General features: G+C 35.9%; 3 pseudogenes; all 3 read left to right on the top strand.

Moving 5' to 3' along the window:
- Positions 1-2,788: 2,788 nt before the first annotated feature.
- LOC110258413 (olfactory receptor 1165-like) lies at positions 2,789-3,681 on the top strand (annotated as a pseudogene).
- Positions 3,682-14,606: 10,925 nt separating this feature from the next.
- LOC100621052 (olfactory receptor 5D13-like) lies at positions 14,607-15,552 on the top strand (annotated as a pseudogene).
- Positions 15,553-15,837: 285 nt separating this feature from the next.
- On the top strand, positions 15,838-19,131 carry LOC110258412 (polyadenylate-binding protein 2 pseudogene; annotated as a pseudogene).
- Positions 19,132-22,038: the final 2,907 nt, after the last annotated feature.

Here is a 22,038-nt window from a genome sequence, read left to right as displayed (position 1 = left end):
AGATTTGTATTTTAATTGCACCCCAAGGTTTAATTTTAATTTGCCCGGGATACATCTACAATAGAAATGTTTGGAAATAAATATTATTTACTTTTTTGTACTTCAGTGTAAATGTCCATAGATATAGTAAAAACTGCAGTTAACATACTTTTAGAAATTTATATTTATTTTGATATTTCATATGTTATACACCAATACACACATATATAACACATTTTCTAAAATGTTATGAAATGTAAATGAGATACATGGTATTAGAAGATATCAGATAACCACTGCCTCTGCCTAGCTGCCAAGATAAACTCTCCCAGCAAAGAGAAGTGAGCTTTCCTATATAATTTAATGGTATTAATATACATTGAAGTTATATTACCACCTATGTCAATAAATCATATATGTATTTAATTTTAATGCAGGTGTTGAATTTTTATTTGACTGTGCCTAATGTTACACACAAAAAAATGATTGGCTGAAGAAAAGTATACCATCTATGAAAATAAAAAATCTTAAGTGCAATTGTCCTATTTGTAGCTCATGACAAACACCTCAATCAAAATTCTCTGTCATGTGATTCCCCAAAATCACTCAGGTAGATGCAAATATACAGCATGATCCCAAATTTATTTGAAAGTCTGGCTCACCCTTGAGAGGTTCTCTATGGTGTCCTTGACTTATATTTTTAATGAGAAAAATACAATTTTCTTGAAGACTCTACTGGAAAATACTTTGGAAGAAGTTTTGATACCCTAATATTATAGGCTATGACAATTTATTTTAATCAAAGTTGTGTTTTGGAAATAATTTTCAAGAATCTTATTTAAATCAAAGAAGACCTCAGTCAATAAATCTAAAAAGAATAACTATGTTCTTGTGAGTTGTTCAACTAAGTGTAATACTTTTATTCTGATATGGGAAACTATGAAATACTTTTGGAGAGAGACACCTTTGCAAATCCAGTAGCAGTACAATAGTGTACATTTAATTCAGTTAAGAAGAAGGAATTACTCAAATCTATTTCTTACATTTTAAAAATTGTTGGAATGCATTTGTCTTTTAATGTTCCTTCTGTAATTTACTTGATGAATATTCAAGTAATATTACCTGTTCTCAATTTCAAAATATATTTTAGGAAAATAGTAAGAAGAAACCCATAAAACTGTAGGGAAATATACCAGAATTTGCATTAGAATTTTGAGTTTAAAACCAGTTAGGTGGAAGCAAGTTTGAGCAGTAATATAACTTCATTTTATGGATTAATCACCAACATTGTCTGGAAGAGTTTTGCCAGGAATTTGATATTAAAAAATTGTGATGCTTAAAATCTGATGGAGTAGAGGACAAGGTGGTCAATGTGATGAAGACATGATGTTATAAAAATGTGTTTTATGCAAAAATGATCAAAATTACTGCTGTGAGTTAAACAAAAGGAGTATCAGTTAAAGAGTCTGGGTGATATAGTGACATTAGGGATTATAGAAATTCAGAAAGAAGGGTTAAGATTTTGAGTAATTTGTAAGGAGGTAATTTTGAAAATGTCTACAAATCTAAATCCAAGCACAAATCTAAAATAAAATTTAATGAAAGATAGTCCTGAAGTGTGGTCATATAGGCAGGCTAAATAAAGATGATTGTTACCTAGGTAAGTAGATGGTGGTAGCTAGGGATAAAGATGGGAGCACTTTTTGAAGAATACTTTCACTTAGTCCTAACTGCCTTTCTCAAAACCTGAAATTGAGAAGAAAAGCAAATCATAGAAATCAAGAAAAAGGGAAGAGAATTGGAGAAAAGAAAGCTTATGCATGGATGGTTTGAGATGATAGTAGAGATGTGTATCCAAGAAGAAAGAATTAAAATGAACTAGGAAAGACAGCTATTTCCTCTATGTCTCTGCAGTATTTTTCTATGTCATATTCTCTATTTGTGCCACTTCATATCTCTAAAGTTATAACTGGTACTGCATTCTAAGGTATTTTATAGTCATATATTTGAAATTCAAAATATACCTATTTAAAAACAGAATTAGAAGCACAGGAAGAGAATAAATTAAATTTGAGGTGACATTTACTACATGTGCAATTAATCTTAGATGTTTACAAAATAGCTATCTTAAATTATGATATATAAAATTGTACAATAAAAATAAAAATAAATGCTTACACTATTATCATTTCTCTATAGATAAGGGAATATGTTACAGAAAGATTAAACAACTTGTCAGGGACACATATCAATAGGTGGCTGAGGCCAAATTTGAACCCAGGTTGACCATATTACAAAGCCCAAGATCTTTACAAGATGTCATTCTTATTCTCTAGAAGATGCAAATGACCTATTAACAAGGTTAAGTCAGTTGATGAAATCATTACAAGGATGTTAAACTAGGGCTTGTCTGATGGCTGGAGAGGAAAAGTGACAAGAAAAACAGAAAAGTGAGGAAAAGTGAGAGCAATGTGAAGAAATCTTGGCCAATTGAAATGGCCAGAGCAAACATAGGAATTTGTATCCATAGTCAAAAATTTTAACTAAATGGGTCTATTTAAAGAAACATTTATGTGAAGGGAAATGGGAAAGAGCTAAGATGAGCAATTTCAAAGAGATCCATTCCCTGAGCCACCCCTGATGCTCAGATCATTCTAGTCCATGCTAGACCTCACCCTCCATCAGGACACAAACTTACTCCCTCACAAACACCCGGAGACACACCATGCAGGCTTCAGGCTCCACTAGATTTGTAACATTTGGTTGCTCAGGAAGGACTCTCTGATTTTCTCCGGCAGGAACCATAGTGATGGAAAAGGGAAATCAGAGTGTTGGAATCACCTTCATTCTCCTGGACTTCTCTGAATAACCACACCTCCAGGTGCCCCTCTTCTTGGTCTTCTTGGCCATTTATGCAGTCTCCGTAGTGGGGAATGTGGGTATGATTGTGATCATCACAATGAATCCCAAGCTCCACACCCCCATGTACTTTTTTCTCAGCCATCTCTCCTTTCTTGATTTTTGCTAATATTCTGTAACTATACCCAAACTCTTAGAGATCTTGTTTGTGGACATAAGGACTATCTCTTACATGGGTTGCATGATGCAGTTTTCCTTTGGCTGCACATTCATGATTATGGAAATATTCATGTTAGCCTTGATGGCTTATGACCAGTTTGTGGCTATTTGTAACCCCCTTCTCTACATGGTTTCTATGTCTCCTAAGCTCTATACCCTCCTGGTAGCCTCAACTTGCTCATGGGGTGGGTTATGTTCCTTGACACTCACATATTCTCTTTTGGAACTCTCTTCCTGTGGTTCTAACATTATAAACCATGTTTGCTGTGAGTATTCTGCCATCATCTCTGCCTCCTGCTCTGACACGTATTTCAACCTGATGCTGAGTTTTATCATTTCCACAGTCAATGAGGCTTGTAGCCTTCCAATTAACCTCTATTCGTTTCTTTTCATCATTGTCACAATTATCAAGATGTCATTTACTGGTGGGCTCTGAAAAGCCTTCTCCAACTGTGCCTCCTACCTGACTGTCATCACCATCTTACATGGGAACTTCCTTCTTTTTAATGTGTGACCAGCTCCAAAAGATCATTTCTGTTCATGAGAATAGCCACTGTGTTTTACACAGTGGTGATCCACATGCTAAACCCCATGATGTATAGCCTTAGAAATAATGATATGTAAGTATTGATCAGAAAGTTAATCAATGCCGAACAACTGTTTTCTCACTAAATGTAATTTTGATGAGAGAGGACTTATTTTCTTAAATGTTTTTATACATTTTAATTTTTATTAAATTTTTTCTTCTAGTAATGGTATCATAATTTATTGAGTAAATAACGTAATATATGTATATATATATGATCATTAAATCTTACTGTGCTTTAAAAAATCATCTTCAGTTCATAAGAAAAAAAAAGAAAATTCTATTTATGTATCACTCCCAGAATATGAGGCTTAAAAACATTCCTCTAAAGACATCCACATTCTAATTTCAAGAAGCATGTAAATTATTACCCTTCCCTGTTTTCTTCCCTTATTTTCTGCTGCCTTGCCTTTTCTCTTCCTCTCTCTCTTACATTAGGAAATATGAAAAACAAGCAGAAAACATTCTGAATAAAAATTCTGTAGGTTACTTTCTCCAAGAAATTAAAGATAAAACACTGTCAGCACTTTGCAACATTTCCATACACATTCTCTAGTTATGGTGCCTAACACCACCAGGAGCAAACTGCTTCAAGGACTGTGTCATATTTAGAACTTTTTCTTTTCAGTTACAACCCCTGATAATAGGTTATGAGAGTCTCAAAGTTACCTTTTTGTCTCCTTTTGAAATGCATATAAAATTTTAGTGTGTATATGCCCTCATATCTGGCATTGCTGCAAGCTGCTTTGTTGGATGCATATGTAGCTGGGATCTGGCATTCCTATGGCTGTGTTGTCAGTTGAAAGCTGCAGCTCTGATCAGACCCCTAGCCCGGGAACTTCCAATGCTGTGGGTACAGCCTGATAAAAAAAAAAAAAAATTATTACAAGACCATAGCTATAATTCCCATGCTATACAATATACCCTTGTTTCTTAGCTACCGCATACGGAGTATTTTGTGTATTTTAATTCAATATCCCTAAATTGCCCCATCTCCATTCCTTCTACAAAGTCTACAAAATACCAGTGTTGGAGAGAATGTGGAGAAAAGAGAACCCTTGTACACCATTGGTGAGAATGTAAATTGGTGCAGGAAATTACATACCATATGGAAAATATCATGGAGGTATTTATCCCAAAATTTAAAATTGAACTACTATATGATCCAGCAATTTCTCTCCTGGATATTTCCTTTTCCGCATTTAATGGAAATGTTGCTATGAACATTTTTAACACAAAGATGCACTACATTGCACATAAGCTGTCATTCTGTGAGTAAAGTCCTCTGTTGAATGTTCTGGATCAAAGGGAACTTGTTTCTTTTCTTTTACTAGACACCATCATACAACTTCCCAAGTAGTTGTATTAGTTTGCACTCTACACATCTTGCAGCTGAATTCTAATTATTGCCCATTCTTGCCAACATTAAATATTGCCATGGGATATTTCTTATTTTCAAGTTGGTAGGTGAGTAGTAATACCTTATTTTAGTTTATAGTTTCATCTCCTCATTATTGATGAAGCCATTACAAAAATACCCTAAAATTGCTATGTTTGGAGTATGTCCTAAGGCTGCTGTGATTTTGTAGTTTCTCTTTCATGAAGAGGATGTTATTCACTTTTTATGGCTGTATCCATGGCATATAGAAGTTCCCAGGCTAGGAGTTGAATCAGAGCTGCAGCTACTGGGCTGCACCATAGCCACAGCAACACCAGATTTGAGCTACATCTGTGACCTACACTGCAGCTCACAGAAATGCTGAATCCTTAACTCACTTAGCAAGGCCAGAGATCAAATCTGCATCCTCATGAATACTAGTCAGGTTCTTAGCCCACTGAGCCACAACAGAAACTTCTGCATCACTACCTTTTAATATCAAGTTCCTGGCAAAACAAAAACAAAAACAAAAAACAAACTTCCAGAAAACACTGGTGATTAATCCAGAACTCAAAGATACTTTACGGCTCCAACTTTCTTCCACTACGGTTTTAAACTAAAATTTTCCTTCAAGGTCTGGCATATCTCTACAGTTCTACAGGTTTCTTTTTAACAGCCATGACAGGAACTCCGAGGATGATATATGAAGCCAGATTTCTTCACATACCAATTCTGTGGTCTAGGGAATTAGAATTATTGTGTCTTGTTTGTGAAATGTGTGTATTATCAGGAAATAATATGTAAGTTTGGATTCACTAAATTAGTTCTTATTTAGTTATAGGAGTGCAAAAATATTACTTACTATCCCCAAACCTCCACCCTTCAACTTAGTCCCAACACACTCACAGCCGAAGACATTAAACACAAAATCTGACAAGGGGGGTAGCAAAGTTATTCAAAGTTGGGGGGAAGTGGAGGCTGAGAAGTTGCTAATTATGATTACACTATTTCAGTTCAGAGGGAATGGTGTGTTGGCCTAAAGTAGAACTGGTTGTGTTATTAGAGATGCAAATAAAATGGGACTATTAAATGATAGATTTTTAGTAATAAATTTTACAATTTTTAATAATTTTTGATTTACAAAATAAGGTTCAAGGATATTTCAGAGAGTTTTCATCACACTTTACATTGTTAGTATTAAAGAAGATGTTGTAACTGCTGTGGAAAACAGTATGGAGGTACTTTACAAATTAAAAATTGAGTTAAACATGATCCAGTTATACTATTTCTGGATACTTATAAAAAATTCTAATCAAGTTTTCAAGGAGATATTAGGCTTGCCATGTTCATTGTAGAACCATTCACAACAGCCAAGATTTGGAGACAACCTAAATATCTGTGGACATTTTGATTTAAAAAAAAATGTATTATGTATAAACAATAGAATGCAATTTGGCTTTAAAAAAGATGGAAATTCTGTAACATGTGACCACATGGATGAACACTGAAAACATTTTGCTCAGTGCCAGAGAAAGAAAAATACTATATGATTCCATTTACAGGACATATGTAATGTAATAAAATTCATAAACTTAAAGAGGGGAATATTAGTTGCCAGAGGCTAGTGGAGGGGAAAATGGGAAGTTTCAAATCAATGGGCACAAAGCTTAAGTAAAATAAGATTAAGATCTAGAGATGTGTTGTACAAAATTATATCTGTAGTCAACAATGCTGTGATGTACTCTACACTTGAATATATCTTAAGGAATTCCTGCTATGACACAATGGGATCTTCAGCATCTCTGCAGTGCCAGCACACAGGTTTGATCCCCAGCCCTGTCAACTGAGTTAAAGAAGCTGTGTTGCCACAGTAGGTGGCAACTGTGGCTTAGATCTAATATCTGGTCTGGGAAATCCATAGAAAGAAAAAGACAAAAATACCTTAGAGTAGATATCATGTTAAGTGTTTTACCCAGTGTAAAATAAAATTTTTTAAAAAAGAAATAATATTACATAATGTTGTCTAAAATATAAATTTTATTGGGATTCTATCAGTTTTTTCCATTATTGTCCTTTTTCTGGAGTTTCCATCATGGTGCAGTGGTTAACGAATCTGACTAGGAGCCATGGGGTTGTGGGTTCAATCCCTGGCCTTGCTCAGTGGGTTAAGGGTCCAGTGTTGCTGTGAGCTGTGGTGTATGTTGTAGACCCAGCTTGGATCCCACATTTCTGTGGCTCTGGAATAGGTCAGTTGCTACAGCTCCAATTAGATCCCTAGTGTGGGAACCTCCATATGCCGTGAGAGCAACCATAGAAAAGGCAAAAAAAGACAAAATTAATGTCCTTTTTTTCTTTTCTGGGATCCAGTCCAGGAGACCACATTGCATTAAGTTGGCATGTCTCCCAAATCACCTCTGTCTGTGATGGGTTTTCACTCTTTCCTTGTTTTTCTCAGCTTTGAGGATTCTAAGGAGTACTGCTGGGATATCCTGTAGGATTCTTCCAAATATGGGTTTGTCTAATGATTTATCTCATATTAAACTGGGACTATGGGTTTGGGGAAAGAATATTACAGAGGTATATCTTCTGTTCTCACATCACATCAGGGGTAAATCATAAGCACATATTCCCATTGGTAAAGGTCAAATCCATCCTTTGCTTCAGGTCATGTTGGCCAATTTTCTCTACTATACTTCTGAATATAGGATTTGAAATTCAGTTGAATTTGTAACAATTACATCTAGATTGTTCTTTTTTCCTTATTTAAAATCCTACAGTTAATGTTTACTTCTTTGACTATGTATTATTTCAATAATTCAAAATCTAAAAGTAAGTAATGATGTCTTGTCTTACATTTAAGTCTTTAAGCCATTTTGAGTTTATTTTGGTGCATGGTGGGAGGGTGTGTTCTAGTTTCATTGATTTACATGCAGCTGACCAGGTTTCCCAGCAATACTTGTGGAAAAGACTGTCTTTTTGCCATTTCATGTTTTTGCCTCCTTTGTCAAAAATTAATGGACCAAAGGTGTCTGGGTTTATTTCTGGGTTCTCTATACTATTCCATTGGTCAGGATGTCTGTTTTGGTACCAGTACCACATTCTCTTCATGACTGTGGCTTACTGCCTGAAGTCTGGGAGAGTTATGCATTCTGTATGGTTTTTGTTCCTTTGGATTGCTTTGGCAACTCTGGGTATTTTGTGGTTCCATATGATTTTTTGGATTGTTTGTTCTACTTCTGTGAAAAATATCATGGGTAATTTAATAGGGATTGCATTGAATCTGTAGATTGCTTTGGATAGTATGGGCATTTTTGCAATATTAATTTTTCCAAACCAGGAGCATGGAATATCTTTCCATTTTTTACATCTTCTTTAATTTATTTGATCAATGTTTTATAGTTCTTGGCATATAAGTACTTTACATCCTTGGTCAGGTGTTTTCCCAGGTACTTGATATTTGGGGGTGCAATTTTAAAAGGTATTGTATTTTTGTATTCATTTTCTAATATTTAATTGTAAGTATACATAAATGTGACTGATTTCTGAATGTTAATCATATCCTGCTACTTTGCACTATTTGTTGATCAGTTCAAGTAGTTTTGTGTTGAGTCTTTGGGGTTTTCTATACAGAGATCATGTCATCTGCATATAGTGACAGTTTTACCTCTTCTCTTCCTATTTGGATGCCTTTTATTTCTTTTGTTTGTCTGATTGCTGTGGCTAGGACTTCCAATACTATGTTGAATAACAGTATGAGAGTGGACATCCTTGTCTTGTTCCAGATTTTAGTGGGAAGGCTTTCAATTTTTCTCCTTTGAGTATAATATTTGCTGTGGGTTTGTCATAAATGGCTTTGATTATGTTAAGGAATGTTCCCTCTATATCCAATTTGGTAAGTTTTTATCACAAAGGTATGTTGTACTGTGTCAAATGCTTTTCCTGCATCTATTGAGATGATCATGTGGTTTTTGACTTCTTTTTTTAATGTGGTGTATGATGTTGATTGATTTACATATGTTGAACCCATCCTTGGAAAACTGGGATGAATCCCAACTGGTCATGGTGTACCCTCTTTTTGATATGTTGTTGGATTCAGTTGGCTAAAATTTTGTTGAGAATTTTTGTGTCTATATTTATCAAAGACATTGGCCAATAATTTCTTTTTTTGGTGGTATCTTTGTCTGGTTTTGGAATTAGGGTAATGGCGGCATCACAGGACGTCTTTCTGAGTGTTCTTATTTCATCAAACTTTTGAAGAAGCTTAAGGAGGATGGGTATAAATTCCTCTTTGTATGTTTAGTAGAAATCACCTGTGAATTCATCTGGTCCTAGACTTTTATTTGTAGAAAGTGTTTTTATGACATATTCAATTTCATTTCTAGTAATCGGTCTGTTCAGTTGATCTATTTCTTCTTGATTCAGTTTTGGAAGGCTGTAAGTCACTAGAAAGTTGTCAATTTCCTCTAGGTTGTTGAATTTGTTGGCATATAATTGTTGATAGTATTTTCATTTTTTTTTTGTATTTTTGTAGTATCTGTGTGACTTCTCCTTTTTCATTTCTTATTTTGCTTATTGGGTTTTTTCTTTCCTCTTCTTGGTGAGTCTAGCCAGAGATTTGTCAATTTTGTTTACATTTTCAAAGAACCAGCTCATGGTTTGGCTGATTTTGTCTATTATTTTTTTAATCTCCATTTTAGTGATTTCCTCATTGGTCTTTATGATTTCCTTCCTTCTGCTGACTTTAGGCTTTGCTTGTTCTTCTTTTTGTAATTCATTTAGGTGGTGGGTTAAGTTGTCAATTTGAGATTTTTTTTCTTTTTGAGGAAGGCCTGTATTGCTATGAACTTCCCTCTGAGCACTGATTTTGCAGCATCCCATAGAGAAGACACCATTAAACTCCTGGAAGAGAACATAGGGAAAACATTCTCTGACATCAACTTTACAAATGTTTTATCAGGTCAGTCTCCCAAATCAACAGAACTATGAGCAAAAATAAACCAAGTAGACCTAATCAAACTCACAAGCTTTTTCACAGCAAAGGAAATAAAAAAAAAAAAAGGCAACTTACAGAATGGGAGAAAATAGTGTCAAATGATGCAATGGACAAGGGCTCAATCTCTAGGATATGCAAGCAACTTATACAACTTAACAGCAAAAAAGCCAACAACCCAATTAAACAATGGGCAAAAGGCCTGAATAGATATTTCTCCAAGGAAATACGATGGCCAACAACACATTCAAAATTGCTCAACATCACTGATTATTAGAGAAATGCAAATCAAAACCACCATGAGCTACCACCACCTCAAACCAGTCAGAATGGTCATCATTAATAAGTACACAAATAACAAATGCTGGAGAAGGTGTGGAGAAAAGGGAAACCTCCTGTACTTTTGGTGGGAATGTAAGCTGGTACAGCCACTATGGAGAACAGTATGGAGGTACATTATAAATCTATACATAGAACAACCATATCATCCAGCAGTCCCACTCTTGGGCATATATCCTGATGAAACTCTCCTTAAAAAAACACATGCACCCTCATGTCCCTTGCAGCACTATTCACAATTGCCAAGACATGGAAGCAACCCAAATGTCCATTGAAAAATGATTGGATTAGAAAGATGTGGTGTATATATACAAAATGGAGTACTACTCAGCCATAAAAAAGAACAAAATAATGTCATTTGAAATGACATGGATGGAACTAGAGACTCATCCTGAGTGAAATAAGTCAGAAAGAGAAAAACAAATGATATCACTTATATCTAGAATATAATATATGGCACAAAGGAACCTTTCCACAGAAAAGAAAATCATGGACTTGGAGAATAGACTTGTGGTTGCCAAGGGGGAAGGGGAGGGAATGGGAGGGACTGGGATCTTGGCATAAAGAGATACAGAATGTTGCCTTTGGGATGGATTAGCAATGGCATCCTGCTCTGTAACACTGGGAACTCTGTCTAGTCACTTACAATGGAACATGTATTGTGAGAAAAAAGATTTTATACCTGTAAGTGTATCTGGGTCACCATGCTATTCAGTAGAAAAATATATATGTATAAATAAAAGATAAAAATATGAAATAAAAGTAAGTAATGAAATATATTTAGAAATCTTAATCATAGATTTGCAATGGCTGTGGCATAACTACAGTTCTAAGTTGACTCTAGCCTCATAACTTCCATATGCTATATGTCAGGCCTTAAAAAGAAAAACAAAATGTCTCTGACCATATAAAAGGGCTATCTATATTTTTTAGAGTAAGCTATATGAGCTGGTGCTCCATATTTTTTGTCTAAATGATTTAGAAGAAAATATATCGGAGTTCCCATTGTGGCGCAGTGGTTAACGAATCCGACTAGGAACCATGAGGTTGCGGGTTTGGTCCCTGCCCTTGCTCAGTGGGTTAGCGATCCAGCATTGCCGTGAGCTGTGGTGTAGGTTGCAGACGCGGCTCGGAACCCGCGTTGCTGTGGCTCTGGCGTAGGCCAGTGGTTACAGCTCCGATTTGACCCCTAGCCTGGGAACCTCCATATGCCGTGGGAGCGGCCCAAGAAATAGCAACAACAACAACAATAACAACAAAAAGACAAAAAAAAAAAAAAAAGAAAAAAAAAAAGAAAATATATCTACCATAGTGACCCAAGAGACAGTGCTTCATATAATTATATGATTTTGTGGTCCACTGAGTAATACTCCAATTATAATTCTCTGTAGGAGATATGTTCATTGTCACAGAGGCAAATATAAGACCCACAGTTTAGCAAAGTTTAGAAAGGCAATTGAGCTTTTATTTTTTTCTTTGTATTCATTATTATGTCCTGCAAATAAAATGACATTTCTACTTGCAGTCTCATTGAAATATACTGCCAGATTTTTTACAAACTTAAGCCTGTTGATATCTTAAAAAGTGTCTGATTACTGAGCATGCAAGTTCCTGAGTTTCATCAGTCATACAAAGGCCTCCTTCATAAATTGATCTCTGTCTTCTGGTTTCATGTCAGTTCATGTCTCTTTCGGTATCTTTCAATTTAGATAAAAAAAAATGGAGCTCCAGTTCATATACCTTACTCTAAAAATTATAGATAGCCCTTTTATATGGTCAGAGACATTTTGTTTTTTTTTCTTTTTAAGGCCAGACATATAGCATATGGAAGTTATGAGGCTACAGTCAACTTAGAACTGTAGCTATGCCACAGCCACGGCAACACCAGGTCCAAGCCACATCTGCAAACTACATCACAGCTTGTGGCAATGCTAGATACTTAGTCCAATGATCAAGGCCTGGGATTGAACCCACATCCTCAAGGACATGATATCAGGTTGTTACCTCACTGAGATGCCATGGGAACTCCTGGTTAGAGACATTTTAATTTTCACTAAGACAGCCTGAAGTGTTTCTGACAATTAAGTTCTATATTGCAGAAACAGGCAGTGGTAACCAATGGAGAAGCTGCAAAAATTTTATAGGCTATTTAATGATTTTTAAATCTCATGGGCCTAGTTTCAATTTGAGAATAAACCTAATAAACTTAATTCTTATCCAGATATTTTTGCCAAAATCATTTGAAAGTGCTAGGGTTTAATACCAACTCCTTTTCTGAGTATATATTGTTATTAATGTAATGTGTCCAATAAATCAGAAAAGTAGTATCAATCTCCCTAATATACCAGGGTTTTGCTAATATTTTCAGATGTTGAAGGAGACTCATTGTCACTGCAGCTGTGGCACAGGCTGCAGCTGCAATGCTGGTTGGATCCCTGGCCCAGGAACTTCCATTTATCAGCAGGTGCAGCTGGACAAATAAATAAATACATAAATATATAAATAAACCTGAATAATAATGGATATTTGGAACTTATCTGCCCAGTAAATTTTGCTATTGGGAAGAATATTCTGAAGGCATGTGCTTTATGTCTGGGGTTGTTTATAGTGCATGTCAAGTAGGCATTCATGGAGCTATGTCTGGAGCCCAACACTTGATCCAGACAAAACTAAGTAGATAGAACAAAATCATCCATATGTTTTTGTGGCAGTTTTATGTCTATATCTTGAAGTCATTTATTCTATGGCATTACTGCTTTCACCTCCTTATCTTCCTAAAGTTTGCCTCATCATAAAGAGGGCTTATTTCTCATTGAAACTTAGGACATATTTTGTATGAAACTATTGTTGTTGAACTAATACATGCCTGTTCTTCTATTTATGTTATATATATTTTATATTGTACATATTTATAATCTTTAAATGTATATCAGAATAGATGACCTAAAAGCATATTAATATATAATAAATGCAATTTAATTAACTTTAATTAACAAATAAAAATGCTAAATAAGATCTCAATAAAAGAGCCATAAAATTTCATCAGGAGGCATTGCACCATTAATGAAGGTTTTGGTGGTGGCTACATCAACATTTCGTGTGTAAGGTTCTGTAATCAATTTTTAAGAACCAGAAAGAAGGCATGGGACTAGATACAATTTTTTATTTACTCCAACTCACACATTCTGTGGGTATTTAATTCTTTATAATGTCTGAAACAAACAAAAACAAAAAAATTTACACTGAGATTTATCTGACACCCATTCTTTTTTTTTTTTTTTTTTTGGTCTTTTTTAGCACTGCACCTGTAGCCTATGGAATTTCCCAGGATAGGGGGTTTGAATAGGAACTATAGCTGATGGTCTGGGCCATAGCAATGCAGGATTCAAGCCACAACTCATGGCAATGTTTGATCCTTAACCCAGGGAACAAGGCCAGGAATTGAGCCTGCATCCTTATGGATACTAGTCAGGTTCATTACCACTGAGCAACAATGGGACCTCTGTTAGTATCATTCTTAGAACCATAACAAGGTACTTTTTTCTCCTGTCTTACCTCTCTTGCTGTTGTTTTCTATCATTTATTTTTGGTCTAAATTTATACTTCAGTTCTGTAATATATTAATATTAATTCACCAATTCAGTAATGAAGGCTAAATTTTAGACAGTAGCATGATTATTATATATATTTTAGTTATTCTTATAATTTATCATTCATCAATATTACCTGGAGGGCTGGTTAAAACATAAATTGCAGGCTCCATTCTGGAGTCTTTGATTCTGGAATTTAGTGATGATACTGGAGACTTTGCATCCCTAAAAAATTCTCAGCTGCTCTCACTGCTGCTGGTTTGAGGACCATACTTCAAGAAACAGTCTTCTCTTTCTTTATTTTTTTTTTGTCTTTTTATTGCCTCACCTGCACCATATGGAAGTTCCCAGGCTATGGGTTGAAAAGGAGCTGCAGCTGCCAGCTTATGCCACAGCACTGCAGGATCCAAGCTGTGTCTGAGACATATTCTGAAGCTTGTGGCAACACCATGTCCTTAACCCACAGAGCAAGGCCAGGGATAGAACTGCATTCTCATGGGTACTAGTCAGATTCTTAACCCACTATGAGCCATGATGGGAACTCCAAGAATCACTGTTCTGTATCAACTTCAATGAGACCTATGAAATTTCCTCCTTCTCTGTTTCTCTTTTCTGTTAATGTCTACTTTTCAGGAATAACTTTTGGTTCTTTATTCAATAGAGGTCATGATGTTATCAAAAGGAAATCAGAATATCATACCCACATTTATTCTTCTGTGTTTTTTAGAATATCCAGAACCCCAGGTTCCAATATTCCTGGTTTTCTTGTCTATCTACACAGTCACTGTGTTGGGGAGTCTGGGCATGGTAGTCATCATCAAGATCAATTCAAAACTCCACATGATCATGTGCTTTTTCCTTAGTCACTTGTCCTTTGGAGATTTCCATTATTCTATCATAGTTACACCTAAGTTTTTAGAGAACTTGATTGTGGAGACAGAACCATCTCCTTTTCCGGGTCCATTGTGCAATTTTGTTTTGCTCACATATTTGGAGTAACAGAAACTATCATGTTAGAAGTGATGGCCTATGATAGTTTTGTGGCCATTTGTAACCCCTTGCTCTATATCACTGCTATATCTCAGAAGCTTTGTGTTCTGCTGGTGGCTGAGTCTTGCTCAAGGGGGATAGTGTGTTCCCTGACATTTAAATATTTTCTTCTTGCATTATCTTATCATAAGTCTAACATCATAAATAATTTTATCTGTGACCATTCTGTACTGGTTTATCTTTCCTGATCAAACCCCTATATCAGTCAGATGCTATGTTTTATTATTGCCATATTCAATGAATCAAGCAACCTGATAATTCTGACATCCTATATACTCATTTGTATCACTGTTATGAGGATGCCTACTGCAAGTGAACATGAGAAAACCTTCTCTACCTGTGCCTCCAACCTGACAGCTATCACCATATTCCATGGAACCATCCTTTTCCTTTACTGTAACCCTAACCCTGAAAAGTCTTTGCCCACAGTTAAAGTGCCTTCTGCATTTTACACAGTAGTGATTTCCATGCTGAACCCCTTGATCTATAGCCTTGAAAATAAAGATGTGAAAACATTTTCAGAAAATTAGTTGTCACAAATTTGCATAGTCACTTGATATAGTACTGTGAGATTCATTACAGTATTTCTGAAGATAATGTGATTTCCTATGCTACAGATTGTTCAACTCTTGTAGTACAACAAGTTACTCAAGTTCAAATCTTTTAAAAAACAGAGTTTTAGTTAATATATCTATATTAGGACATTTTATTGATTATTGATTTTTTATTGTTGCACACAGGAATGTTTAGAGGAATAGCCATAAACTACATGTAAACCCAAGTAGAAAAAAATGAAATTATTTGATGTTATTTGTAGTATTTATAAATTATTTTTAAACATTTTAACATGTACAATATAATTGCATATCTGTTTCCAAAGTAAAATTGATTCCCAGCTCATCAGATAAGGGAAGGTCTAAGATGATTTTCTAGAATCATAACTAGGAAACTCATACTCCAGACATGGCTTTGACAAATGTTTCAGCCTACTGTACTTTAATGGATCCTTTACTATATATTGTATAAAAATGATGAAAGTTAATTTTAACTCAATGAATTTTATTACATTTATAAATGTACAATGATCAACACAACTAAATTTTATAGAATTTCCATCCCAAATCCCAGCACCACAAATTGTCTCCTTTGGAAACCATAAGTTCTTCAAAGTCTGTGAGTCACTATCTGTTCTGCAAAGAAGTTCATTGTGTCCTTTTTTAAGATTTCACATGTAAGTGATAGCATATGATGTTGGTGTCTCACTGTTTGACTAACTTCACTTAGTATGATAATTTCTATGTCTGTCCACATTGCAGCAAATGCCATTATATCTTTCCTTGTAATGGTCAAAAAATATTCCATTTTGTATATGCATAACATCTTCCTTATCTAGTCCTCTACTGATGGATGTTTAGGTTGTTTCCATGTTTTGGCTACTGTATATAATACTGCAATGGACATTGTACTACATGTATATTTTGAGTCATGTTTTTCTCTGGATAGATGCCCAGGATTGGGGTTTCTGGATCAAATGTTAATTCTATTTTTAGTTATCTGATAAATCTCCATAGAGTTTTCCACAGTGGTTGTAGCAATTTACTTTCCCACTACAGTGTGATAGGCTTCCCTTTTCTCCATACCCTCTTCCCCATTTATTGTTTGTATATTTTTTTATTACAGCCATTCTGGCCAGTATAAGGTGGTTCCTCATAGTAGTTTTGTTTTGTATTTCTCTAATAATTAGTGATGAACATCTTCTTATATGTTTTTTGGCATTCATATATCCTCTTTGGAGAATTGCCTTTTTAGATCTTCCCATTTTTTTTTTTGGATTTGGTTTTTTATTAACTTTTTTTATATTGAGCTGAAGGAGGTGTTTATAAATTTTGGAGATGAATCCCTTGTCAGTGGCTTCATTTGCAAATATTTTCTACCATTCTGTGGGTTGTCTTTTCATTTTGGTTAGGGTTCCCTTTGCTGTGCAGAAAATTTTAAGTTTAATTAGGTCCCAATTTTTTATTTTTGTTTTTAGTGTCATTACTCTAGGAGGTGGATCTAAGATATTGCTGTGATTTGTGTTGGAGAGTGTTTGGCCTATGTTTTCCTATAAGAATTTTATGGTGTCCAGTCTTATATTTAGGTCTTTAATCTATTTTGGGTTTATTTTGGTGTGCAGTGTTTAGGAGTGTTCTAATTTCATTCTTTTATATGTAGCTGTCCAGTTTTCACAGCATCACTTATTAAAGGGACTGTCTTTTCTCCATTGTATATTCTGGCCTCCTTTTTCATAGATTAGTAGACAGTATGTACATAGATTTAATTCTGGGCTCTCTATCCTTTTCCACACATCTAAATTTCTGTTTTTGTGCCAGTACCATATGGTTTTGATGACTGTATCTTTGTAGTATAGTCTTAAGTCAGAGAGCCTGACTTCTCCTGCTCCATTTTTCTTTCTCAGGATGGCTTTGACTATTCCAGTTCTTTTGTGCTTCCAAACAAACTTAAAGATATTTTGTTTTAGTTCTGCAGAAAATGTGCTTGGTAATTTGATAGGGCTTGCAATATTGCCTTGGGCAGTAAGTCATTTTGATAATATAGATTCAATAAAGTTGTATTTATGCAAAATGAAAAATTGTAGAATAAACCTCCTACTATCAGAAACCAGAGTCTTCTATTTCATCCAGAGGTGGCCACTATAGTCTGTTTCTAAGAGTCTTTAAGTAATAATCTTTGCAAAAACAAGTATATTTGCATATATGTGTTTGCCTTTATGACTATTTTTTTGCACTTTACTACTCAGCCTCCTGAAAATCTTTACATGCCAGTCTGTGTAGCTGTAACACATTCTGTTTCCTCACCTTTGTAACTATTGTACAAAGACATATTAAAATTGGTGTATCCAGTCCTCTTTACAATGTCCTCAGTCTTTTTCTATAAGAAATAATTTTGCAAGTATATTTTTTTGAAAAATTTTTAGTGTGAGATCCTGCAAGTGAAATTGCTGCATCAATTGATATATGTATTGAAATTCCTCATATTCATAGCATTGCCAAAATACCATTCATGACCTTTACCAAACTTAGTACTCCCTTCAGTCTTGAAAATACCTTTTTGACCACATTCTGAAAAAAAACATTCTTATTGTACTTTTATGATATATTAAATTTTGACTAAATAATCTCATTTGTATGTTTTAATTACAAATAAATATAGTTTAAATTTGGCATCTACTTAAATGCTTAAAGTGATGTGTATTCCTTTTTCATAGATTATCTATTAATGATTTTATGTATTTTATTTGATGGCTGATCTTTTTCCATACTAATTTTTATGCTTTAATTTTATAATAAATAAATTACACACAGTCTGAGTGGCGATGGCTGTGGTGGCAGCAGCAGAAGGAGCTGCAGTGGTCAGGGCTCTGGGCAGGGGCAGTGACATCATCTTGTGCCCAGGGTTGGTGGAGAGGTCAGGAAGGGGGCCCTGGGGTTCAGGGAACTATAGGATATGCTTATAGTCTGAGGAGCTAGAGCCAGAGGGGCTGCTGTAGGAACCTAAGACAGAGCCCAAGCCCAATGAGGAGATGCCCTGGCCTCATGCCCCCACCTATCTCCTTCCCAGGGCCTGGCTCCAGAGTCCTCAGCAGCCAGGAGGAGGAGGAAGAGGAGCTGGGACTGGTGAAGGGTGACCTGGGGAATGGCACCATTGAGTAACTGGAGTTGGAAGTGATCAATTCTTGAGTATGGGAGGTGGAAGAAGAAGCTGAGAAGCTAAAGGAGCTACAGAACATGGAAGAGAAGCATGTGAATATGATCTAACCTTCAGAAAATGCTGGCCCAGTTATCATGTCCATTGAGGAGAAGATGAAAGCTGATTCCAGATATATTTTGGCAATGTGGACTATAGTGAAAGAGCAGAACAGCTGAAAGCACACTTTCATGGCTGTGGTTCCATCAACCATGTTACTATGTGACAAATTTGGTGGCCATCCTAAAGGTTTTGCATACATAGAGTTCTCAGAGAGTCAGTGAGGACTTCCCTGGCCTTAGATGAGTCCCTATTTAGAAGAATACAAATCAAGGTGATCCCAAAAGGAACCAACAGACCAGGCATCAGCACAATAGACAGGGATTTTCCATGAGACAGATACCATGTTTGGATAAAGTGGTTTTAACAGCAGGCCCCTAGGTTGTGTCTACAGGGGCCAGGCTAGAGAGACATCATGGTATTCCCCTTACTAAAAAAAGGTGTGTATTAGGAGGAGAGATGGGAAAAGAGGGGGTGGTGAGGAATTAAAAAAAGAAACAGAAGAGGACTTTGATGGAAAAAAAAAACTATTAAAAAATAGAAAGATATACTGTGGAAGCAGGGAGAATCCCCTAACTAACTGATGAGGAGGGACCTGTTTTGTGAAGTAGGGGAACGTATGGGGATGCTCATTCACTCTGGGGATTCACTATGGACATGTCTCAACTGCTCAAGCTGATCCTCCATTTTCCCTGTCCCCCTTCAACTTTAGGGGTCTCATCAAGTGTAGTGGGCATGAGGGTTGGGAGGATTTTTTGTTTTTTTTTTTTTAAACCCAGGGCTCTGTAAGGACACCAAACTATTGTGCCTGTTTCCTTCCCACCATCTTCTCCCTAACTTTCACATTCCACTCCAGCCTACACCTATCCTGCCAGATATGCCACCCACTCCACCCCTCTTTTTTGGCTCCCTGCTCTCATGAGATATGTTTCTACAATATTTTCTTAGCCTCTTTGCTAAAATCTACATCTTGTCCTTCTTTACTTTATCCAATCTTCCTGCTTGGAAAAACAGTCACAGTGCTGGTAAATGACTTAAGCTTAAGAACAAAGACTGTTATGTGCCTAAAGATCAGAGTAAAAGCTTAATCTTTTATCAGCTAAATGCCTCTTAAAATAGTAAAATAACTTATAAAATAGTAAACAAATCCTATATCCTCCACCCATAGCCCCTCCTCACTTGATCTCATCTAAAGAGCACAATAAAAGTGGTGTGGTTTCTTGAGGAAGGGCTCTTGAATCCTGAGACCTTGAGTCCCCCAGTTCCCACCTTACTGTCCCTGAACAAAATCATCATAGAGAATATTTGGCTCCTGAGTCTTCAGCTCCAATTTTTTATTCTGATATTCCTCAATTGCCTACTATTAGGAGTGAGGTGATGAGGACTCATCAAGCCTCTACTTCTAGGGTTGTAAAGAAAATGGACATTATCCATGAATACCACCTATCATCCATTCAACAGGGAATATTACAGGCTCAAAGGGAAGTTAGCCTTTCCAGTAACTGTCAGGGAGACAGTGGCTCCAGGCATTGATCCTGCCAACCCTGATGGAGTTTATGAGCTCATTCATGAGCCCTTTCCTTTTAAAATTCTTAAAGAATTAAAGCAGGCCATTCAAAACCATGGTGTTAATTCTCCCTTTACAAAAGGAATCATGCAGGGAGTAGCTGAAGGAAATAATATGATTCCTGCTGATTGGCATAACTTAACCCATGCTGTGCTATTGCCCAGTGAATATTTACAATTTAAGTTCTTGCTGGCAAGCTCATGCCCAAATTACTGCTAATCTTAATCAGTCTGAAATCTTCTGATTACAATGGAACAATTGTTAGGGATTGGTCCTTGGAGTAATATTCAAGATCAAATGAGAATGAATGATTTGGCTATTGAACTGATTAGACAATGTTGCTTAACAGCATGGGATAAACTTGAATCTAAGGGTTAAATAAATACTTCTTTTCAAAAGATCCTACAAAGCCCTAAGGAACCTTATACTGAATATATAGCTCATTTACAAGAGGCATTAAAATGACAAATTACTAACTCTGAGGTGTCTGATATTATTTTTCAATTGTTAGCATATGAAAATGCAAATATTGATTGCAAAAAGGCCATATAATTTTTAAAAGAAAAAGATAACATTGTTGAATATATTAAAGCCTGTCAGGGAGTGGGGATGGGGTCCTTTAAGACCTCAATTATAGCCCAAGCAATGGCTAAATTAAAGGTGAAAGACAAATTTTCAGAAAAATGTTTTAATTGTGGCAAGACAGGAAATACTAAAAAGCAATGTCATGCTCCTCCATGAGCCCGACCTTCCTTTCACAGAGATTCAGCACCTTCTAATAACAATAATAAACAGCCCAGTCTATGTCCAAGATGTAATAAAGGAAGTCACTGGGCTAAATAGTGCTGGTCTCTCTTTCATAAAGATGGAACCCCATTGTTGGGAAACTCTCCTTGGGGCAAGCTTCCAGCCCCATCAACCAAGTAAGCTTTTCCTATTGAGAACAAGACCCAAACTCTCAACCAATGTGAGATTCCCTGGGACTATGCTCTGCATGAGCATTCAATATCAAAGTAGATCTCCCTAGTTTACAGGATTCAATTCTCCTTCCTAGTGAAACTCCTACTTCTATTACAACCAAATTAGAAAAACCATTACCTACAGATATAGTAGGATGAAATAGGAAGGTTGGGGCTAACAGAACAAGGAGTTTGAGTTCATACTGGGATATTGGATAATATAAGGGATGATAAAGTACAAGTGATGGTTTCCACTGTGATTCCTTGGAAATTTAAAAAAGGGGATTGGATTGCTCAAATCTTAATTTTACCTAGAGTACAGAAGAAAAAAGAGAGGAATAATTTTAGACAGAAGAGATTCAATACCACAGGAGGGGCAGGAATGTTTTTATCAGAAAAGGTCCTAGAAGAATGACCCACTTGTCAAGTTATCATAAATGGGAAGTCTTTTAGAGGATTGATTGATACTGGGGCTGATGTTTCAATCATTAGCCATTTACACTGGCCAGACACCTGGCCTCTTCAGCCAGCCAATATTGAAGTCTCTGGGTTAGGAAAAGCAGAGGGTCTCAAAAAGAGTGCCCAATGGCTTAATTCTGAAGGACTGATGGGAAGCCAGCTAGATTGAAACCTTATGTTGCTCAACACCCTATCAATCTATGGGGAGAGATTTATTACAACAGGGGCATGCAGAAATTTACTTATCACCAGTAGA

This window comes from Sus scrofa, chromosome 10 (genome assembly GCF_054392235.1).
Source record: "Sus scrofa isolate SSC_HxYL_T2T_F1_AM1 chromosome 10, Sscrofa_HxYL_maternal_Yorkshire_Landrace_v2.0, whole genome shotgun sequence".
NCBI classification, from domain to species: Eukaryota; Metazoa; Chordata; class Mammalia; order Artiodactyla; family Suidae; genus Sus; species Sus scrofa.
The sequence above is the reverse complement of the archived record's forward strand: the minus strand, read 5'-3'. Positions and strand labels throughout refer to the sequence as shown.